Source organism: Stegodyphus dumicola, chromosome X2 (genome assembly GCF_044657685.1).
Source record: "Stegodyphus dumicola isolate Sdum_Otavi_A_Nest chromosome X2, ASM4465768v1".
Lineage (NCBI taxonomy): Eukaryota > Metazoa > Arthropoda > Arachnida > Araneae > Eresidae > Stegodyphus > Stegodyphus dumicola.
Window position 1 is genome coordinate 173,636,543 of NC_140781.1, and position 9,315 is coordinate 173,645,857.

Below are 9,315 nucleotides of genomic sequence, written 5' to 3' on the forward strand. Positions count from 1 at the left end.
CAAATCATTTAATAGCTTAAGCTGTGAGAAAGGTAATGAAGTTTTTATACATGATCCTATATACACTATATACTTTATACGCATCAATTAAAAATTAGACATAAAGTCATCTTTAAATTGTATTTAATTTTTAAAAGCTGCACGTATTAGGGCTAGTTAAACTAGAGCTTATTACTTCAGAATTATTCCAAATCATTTCAAATTTTCTTATTTGCACTGAAAGATCAAGAACTGAACTGCACTGAAAGATCAAGAAAGAGAACTAAACCGTTTACTGATAAACTGCGTTCTGTACTACCAGTCATTTCCCTCTAATTTTCACTTTTTCTTATCATACCGTGTACTATTTTATTAAAATAAAAACCATTCTATTTAGAGTTCAGTCATTTACGACAGTACAGTATTTAAGTGAATCCGAAACATCTGATATGTATTACATTTTAAAGTTTCCCCTTTTCTATATTCTTCTCATTTAAAATTTTGTATTAGAGAAAGAAGATGAATTCCCGGAGCCTGGAATTATTCCCAATATTCTTGCATTTCGTATAAGCTCACTGCCGTATTAAGCAGAGAGCTGTGCGAGCTGCTACTTGACGCACTAGGCTTATAGGGGTGCTAAAATGTATAAAATAAACTATAGCTTTTTACTGCTATGACTAGGGCCGGATAGCTTTGGAATTTGGGAAATTTCCATGCTACTTTGTTACCTGGTATAAAAGCAAGGAATTTTCATGTCCCGTCACCTGGATGATTTCATAAAATGTTATAAAGATGCCGGCACCTTTACGCAAGTAAGCAACTATTCACCAAGATTAAGACTTTCAAACTGGGGTTCAGGCAGCCTTGGTGAAGTTTGCTTTCTTCGTGGTACGGAGCTTCATAAGGGTGCCGGCTTGCTTATGCCTTTAATTCAGGGCACCCTTGTATTGTGGCGAGCGATGGTCAACTTGGGGAAAAGGTGTCGCTAGCTTAGTGCAGTTTAACGATTGTTCGCCAAGATTAAGAACTTCACATGGGTGTCCCTGAAGCCTTGATGACCGCTGTATTCTTCTTGACACCGAACTGCATAATGGTGCCTTATGCCACGACACTCTTGCGCCCTGGCGAACGATGGGTAACTCGGAAAAGCTGCAGGAACATTTTTGGATTTACATTCGTCAGTTAGACCAACCCCATCCATCCCTATATTAAACAATGGTGAAGATACCTTCTGCCCGGGACAGCGGAAATATCGTCTTCTTGCACGCATGAAGAACCATGTGCGGGATAATTGAGCAGATTTGTTATTAGTCCTTAGGCATCAGAGTTAATTGTATGAAATCTTCGCCCATCATCATCCAAGTTTTGAGACGCCAGGCTGATCAAGATGTCCGAAAGTCTCCTGCCTTTTCCTTCTGCCATCATCCTCAGGAAAAGACATTCCCACCGACCAGTTTTACGTGCCACTGCCACCCGCGCTTCTCATCATTCGAATTCTTCTCCACTGACGTTCAAGCTGCCTCTACAAAGCACCTTATCGATGGAGGGCAGTGACTCTTTAGTCGATTACTTAAGAAAAGCTTAGTGAAGGATAGCTTTTATGTGAATAAGTAATTAGTTTTCTAAATAAGTTTTAAGACACATTTTTTTTAGTAAATCATTTATTAGAAAATCAGGATTTATATATGGGTTATGATATCCGACAAGTGGCCAAACTTAAGAGGGGGGAAATTTAATTTAATCAGTTGCAATTATACTTTTTATTTATCCCACACTATATGTAAAAACTGAGTCATCTATATATTTCTTTCTCTATAAAATTTAGTTGACTAGAATAAAATTAAACAATTAAACTTACGTCATTAAATTGCTCTTCAATTGCAGTACAAAATTCAATTATTTTATAAAAGAAACGGGGTTGAGGGGAGTCGATACTTTGCTTATTTCGTTACACTGTAATTTTATTTCTTCATCGTACTTAACAAATGTTCAAGAGCATTTACATAACTATTCGCTATTGAATGCTAATGAATTTTTGGAGAAGTTTTAAAACCATGAAATTATTTGTCTAAGCGACGGATGCACACATCTTGTGAGGGAAAGGCCATATATTTTTCTTAGTAAGATATTATTAGAATGTATACTGCAAATTTAATATTTTAACCTTTTGTGAACATAGAAATTTCGGATTCTACATTTAAATGCAACAGAGAAAGTCGCTTTGCCCTCCTTTTGGGTGGTATTAGCTTAGAATAATAAAAACATATCACTGGTAACATTTAATTACTCTAATTATAAGGGAGGGGAACCTTGGTAAACGTAATTTCTTTCACATCTAATGTATTTTCTATAAGATGCTTTGTTATGGACGAGCATAAATCGTTCGACGAAACAAGAGGAGATAAATGAAAACTAAGCTTGAAAAACGCTTGATGGATTAAAGAAGATTTTTTTTAAAATTTTATTATTATAATTTTTTTTAAATCAAGGAACTTTATCGTGTAAACTTGGTGAGGAGTTCGATAGTGTAAGGGTCGCTTTGTGTCAAATTCAGTTTCAAGTTTGAAAATGATAAAGCTGGAACAAAAGTTATATATAGAAGATGAACGCCACTTTTCCCCCTCAAAATTTCACCCACATATCTGGTTATCAAAACTGTGACTGTCATGTAAAAATGCATTTGATTCGCATTATTGTCAGAAAATATTATTTTCATTTATAGTAGTAATTGTGACAATCGTTGTGGTAATTGTGCAATAAACTGGACATTACGATTCCCTAAAAGTGACGAACTGAGCTCAGATCACTAAAACAACGATCTGAATAAATGTACAGTTTTAGATGAAATTACCCCGCCCCCACAATTTCTGTAATAATTATAGAAGATAAATTATTATTATTTACTCGCAGTCAAATTTCACAGCTGCTGAATATTTAGACAGAAGAAACTGCATTTAGGTGGCAGCCAATTCAGTTTTGTACTGTCTTCCCCTCCAAACACATATATAAACTGCATTCTCCAGTTCTAAATAACATTTATTAATTATGTTTCACTGTAACTTTGACATTTTATAAAATGCGTGTAACTTCAACATGATAAAAGCGTAAAAAATTAAATTTCTTTAAAAGTGACCAGGCCGTGCCTCTTTGATGATATAGTGATAAAATATAATGACCTATTCACAAATCTTTCCCCCCCTCTCTTTTCTTCCAAAGGATCTCTTTCTCTCTCTCTCTCTCAGGCAAAATAAACTGAAGACCTTTTCCAGAGTCAGAACGACATTAATTCCTTGGATTCGCAAAATCACCATTTATACTTTATTTTCGTGGAAGCATTGTAGAGTCATTAGGTTCTTTTTGTAGCAGGAGACGTGAAAAATGTGCAGTGCCGTCGCCGGGACTCGAACCCTTAACCACTCGAATACGCATCGAGTATGCTTCCACTTATACAACGAAAGCATGCGGAAAGGAGGGAGAACATATCTCACCCTTTTAAAGGGCAACTGGGGATTACAGAACCCAGTCGCCAAATCCTGGTGGTGAACAACCAGCGTTCAGCGACTTCAACCCTCGGCCGCTGATGGGCCTATATATATTCAGGAATATGTTCTAACAATTGTGTTCACAAAGTGCTTAAACATGTCTTAACAAAGAGCTACTGCATTTCAAAAAAGCACTTTCAAGAAGCATAATACTAATATTGCCTCAGTGGAGTTTTCTCTACTGTGTTTTTCAAAACTCAACTCGAAGAGCTAAAATTTCATATACTGCATAGTGTTTATACAGCATATAAAATTATTTCTCCACGGCTTTGCTGTCTCCGTAAAATTGGGATAATGTGCTGGGGAAAAAAAAAAAAAAAAAAAAAAAAAAAAAGAATGTTTAACTTAAATAGTTTATATAAAATTACAAGTTCGAATAAAAAAATAATAATTAAAACAAATTAATCTCCTCTAAACTAGGGCCCACCAGCGGTAAAGTCAGTGAAGTCGCTTTCGAGGTTTTCTCCGTGTGTAACGCCTATATAAGCCAGTTTCCCTTAAAAAGGTCCTCCACGAAAGCACCCCTTCCTTTAGACAGATAGCCCTCGAGCTGCTTTGCCATTATCTGTTAAACTAATCTAAAGCGCACTTTTTTTCCTATATAAACGTCCTTAAAACAGGATGCAACTTAGAGTCAATGGCGTATTACAATCGCAGATGTTTTCAAACTGCTGAGTATTTTAAAATAATTAATTTACCCTTAAATATTAATTTAATGTGCTATTCTACAAAAATATTTGCTAAACGTATTTGATCCTTCTACTTCACTTATCTGGTTAGAATCAATTTTTTTTTTTTCTTTGTACTGAATTTATTTTATTTGCTTTGAGTCAGAAGTTCTTTTTTTCTGGTACTGAAATCATGGGGGTGCGTCTTTAGATGAAGGAATACATATAATTTAACGTGCTAATGACGCACTTACGCTGCGTGGAATTCAGCCTCGTACAAGCGCCTGGTATACGCCTGCAATTTTGGCGGCGAGCTCGCTTAATTTCTCGCATTGCGGGGAATCCAAGGCAAACGACACTGTCTGCTGCCTGTTATGAGGAAGAGGGAGATCCGGGGGGCGTTCTGCGTTGTGGCTGAAGCGACGTGAAGACTCCCCCTTTCTCACATCTCGAGAGGAAATTGTGTCCCTGAACTACTGGACCAGAGCTTGTCCCTCTGCTTTGCTGTCAACCATGCAATTCGACTAACGGTGTAGAATGACATTTGTATAAAAATACAAGCGGCGTCAAGATAAAAAAATACTCAAAATTATTATGCAACTAAATTTTTATAATCTACCATTAAAACGTCGGAAAACATTGAGCAGCAGTAATCAGTAAAACGTCATGTAAATTCATCAACACTTTATGCAGAAAACACAGGGCATATTCTTATGCACTATGTATAATTATAGGCAGCGCAAAGAAATAAAAGCTGCTTCAGTATTTTTCATCTCCATTATTAATTTTTTTAAAACTAGATAGCAACTCAATGCGGATTATTTAAATATCTTTACATAAAAATGCCTATATGGTTTTGCTACTGAAAATGACGATGATACTGAAAAAATAACACTTTTTTTTTAATAAGCAGAATAAACTGATTTGTTTTTTCTTTTTTCTCTGAGGGGTTGAAAAATTCAAAAATAAATTTCTCATATCTCACATTACATTCTTAATATATAATCATAGTGAAGTTTTCATTTCCCTTTAATTATTGTTTTTTATGTGTACTTCTAGATGAAATAAATAATCATTCAGAATTTTTTTAGCGATGAGTATCAGTTTACTAAAAGTGTAAAATTTAGTAAAAATCCTAAAGACAATAATTAACAGTGGCTCCAAGAAGTGTTATTTTTCTTGCATTTCGCTGTTATGGAGATCATTCAAGCAGTGGCATTCCGTTTGTATCTTACCACTGGCACGTGTGCTTTCTTATGTTTCTTAACCGTAACTAAAGATTTCATTTAGAAGGATGGAGTTTAATTTGTTCACAGATCCGATATAAATCAGATTATCAGCAGCAAAGTTGCAGTAGATTTAACGTATTATCCAGCGTACACCACGTAGAGCAGTGCTGTTAGATCGTAAGATTTTCGCAAATTTGGCTACTTCTGACAAATCTGTGCTACTAAAATTTATGTCTATGTGATTTTGAAAATTTCCTTCCACTTCATCATTTTCTTGTGCTGCTTAATTTCTTTTTTTTTAATATATCGTAAAATTCGTATGCGTTAGTATAATGTAGTCCTCTTATTCAAATTAATTTACAATAAAAAGTAATAATTTATTTAGGCTTAATTAAAAATTGAGAACTGGCAGTCTTGCGATCGTAGCCTATGAGATATGAATCAGATTATCAGCAGGAAAGTTGCAATAGATGTAACGTATTATCCAGCATGCACCACGTAGAACAGTGCTCTTAGATGGTACGATTTTTGCAAATTTGAGGGATACTTTTGACAAATCCGTGCTACTAAAATTTATGTCCATATAATTTTTCAAATTTCGTTCCACTTCATCATTTCCTTGTGTATCATGGGCCCACCAGCGGCCGAGCGGTAAAGTCGCTGAACACTGGTAGTTCGGTCCGAGGTTCGAATCCCGCGAACGGGCTGGCTGCATGGGTGTTTTCGTGGTTTTCCCCATGTGTAACGTGTATACGAGCCAGTTTCCCTTAGAAAGTCCTCCACGAAGGCATCCCTCCCCTTAGACAGATAGTCCTAGTGTGCTTTGCCATAATTAAATACACCACATACCTTGTGTATCATGTATGATATATATAATGACCATGAAAAGATGAAATACAGTCCGTATGGAATACCCATGGAGACTGAATTTGTGATGACATCAGAGGTCATGTGAGCTGCGTACTTACGTGATCTCTGACGTGCTACTTTTTGATTCCCTCTTGCTAGTTTAGCCCAAACATTTGTCGGAACATTGCCGTAGAGGTCTGCTACGTTTTAAATCTTAACAGCATTCATCTTAGGAGTGTTACGGGTATCATTAAATCAAATCAAAGTCATACTATATAACCTCTTAGCTATATTTTATATTTTGATAAATACACTAAATGAAAAATGAATATCTTTTACGAAAATTATAAAGCAAAAAATTATTATCTTTTAGGAGAAACTTATTAGATAGCCTAGCAACTGTTTTCCGAGAGATTATGAAATTAATATTCTAATAATTATCAAAACGCAGAACAGATTTATCCGATTTGTATATGAAGCTGCTGTTTAGCTAGGAGTACGCTCCGAAAATGTTTCTTAATCTTACATCACCACTGGAATTTTAAGGCACTGATGTCCATTTTGATTTGGTTAGGTTAGGCTGTTTGGATGCAGCAAAGACTATTTGTCTTAAGGGACTGAGACCTTCGTAGAGAACTTTCAAAGAAAAACTGGCTAGAATTCAGTTTAATAAGGAAAAAGTCACGAAAAAAAAAAAAAAAAAAACACCTTTGCAGCCAGCCCGTTCACTTGAACTCGAATTACCTTAACTACTACTTATTTCGATTTGGATCAGCTGTGTGTAAGAAGGAGATGAGTGACGCCTACATCCGTGCTGTTTTTTCCCAGTCAGATGTTGTTAGAATCCAAGAAATACGTTCGTCTGTGATTTCTGATCTTTTTATGCTCCAACTGGTACACATTCTACGTATTTTGACGGAGAGATCGAAGCCATCTATATAACTCTCAGACAACGCTAGATGTCTATTCTTAAAACATCTTATCACCCTGTAGTTATTCTATCTGATTTTGTCTCAGCTCCGCAAGCTCTTTCTAATCGGAGTAGTATGGAAAATGCTTTTGTCGAGGAATGCAGAAACATGTTGAAATCTTTTTGCGTGTTCCTCCAATAGATCGCTGTATCTACTCATTTATAAGTCCGTTCTCCGTCCATTACTATGTTATGCTAGTCCAGTTTGGGCCTATACCAAACAATGTAATAGGAAAAAATTACAGACTTGCCAAAATTCTGTTCTTAGGCAAATAGTTACAGCGGAGTTGTATATCCGCAACAACAGAATTCATGAAGAACTGAGTATGGAGCAACTACGCTCACATTATTATAAACTTGCTAAAAGTTTTCATGAAAAACAAAAAACAATTAACAACTCGGCCATTAAGATTTGCAATTATGACTACAATAATCTAGCAAATATGGACTGGCCCACGGCCCAACTGAATGCATATATTATGTAATATTTATTATAATGCCTTTACGGTTTATGTTAATCTTCTCTTATTGTATCTGCTATGCATTCTTTTAGTCTTACGTTCATAGAATTTATCGATTAGAACTTATCGGATTCAAATTACCAGTGTTCGCCTAACCTTGCCGCATTCATTTGACATCGCTTAACATTTGAATTAGCTTTTCCTAACTTCTAGCTTAAATATAAATTCTAAATTATTAATTATTCATTTTAAAAACTTTATTATAAAAGACAAATTATCTTAAATATCTTTTAGGTTATTTCATCCTACCATTCGCAATTTGCAAACTATTCTACAAGGGGTACAGCCTTGTCGCTCAGGTACCCTAGTGTACCAAACACCGTTCCACTGAGAAGCGATCGCTGTATACTGTGGAATTCTTAGAAATGAATCCGCTAATTGCTTCGCATAGAAGAGCGCTAAAAGTGTTACCCTCCCTCATTCATTCCTTAAAATTACTGACCAGACAGAAATGAAGATTGAAGGGAAAAGCCGATTGATAAAACGTGGAAGCCCTTCTGGATGAAACAAGAAAGATCCCATACTTCCCAGCCCACCAGCGGCCAAGCGGTAAAGTCGCTGAACACTGGTAGTTCGGTCCGAGGTTCGAATCCCGCGAACGGGCTGGCTGCATGAGCGTTTTCGTGGTTTTCCCCATGTGTAACGTGTATACGAGCCAGTTTCCCTTAGAAAGTCCTCCACGAAGGCATCCCTGCTCTTAGGCAGATAGCCCCCTGAGGCTTTGCCATAATCACACACACACACACACACACACACCCATACTTCCCAAGAAGTGCAACAGTTGCATTGTTGGATATATCAACAGCGCATGATTGTTTCCTGATGCACTTCTTCCGAACAGGACTTTTGGACTTCTCTACCTGTTTACTGTAACGAATGAATTATGTGTTCGAGGTTTCTTATTTGGACATCAGCTCTGCTCTTGTAAATTACGGTTCTTGTGTTATACAAAAATGTTGGAAGGCCAGATAATTAATGGTTTCGTAGTCAGCCAATCCAAGACATTTGTAATAATAATAAAACCTCACCGGAAATAGCCGAATCTGTTTCCTTACGGAAGCGGAAATAACGTAACTCTAGCATTTCGCTAAGAAGTTTCCCCAAACAAGGAGAGAAACGTTTAGAAATGGTCTTCCTCGCAACGATGATTTCATTCAGGCAAGTCGTGAGCTACGTTAATTTACGAGACGCTTGTGCCAGCTGCAATGTAAATTGATTGGCTTTATGGCAGAAAACTAATACAGGTATTCTAAGCCAAACATAAAATTAAATATATGGAACTTTGTAGATTGTCTGTTATTTTTCTTTAACGTAGTGTTGAACGTTGCGTGTAAGAACTTAGTGATTTACTAAAATATTTTCTTTTTTGAGTAATTATCTTCAGCCTTCTAAAGAATGAACAGCAATAATTTTGGTAATCCCTGTAATGTCCGCCACTTAGCTTAAATGTGTTACGACAGTCTATGAGCTCAAATTCATGATTTTTATCAATTAAAAGAAAGATGCATTGATATCACTTATTGCAGTCAAAATCTTTTACCTTTGATTTTGTAGGAG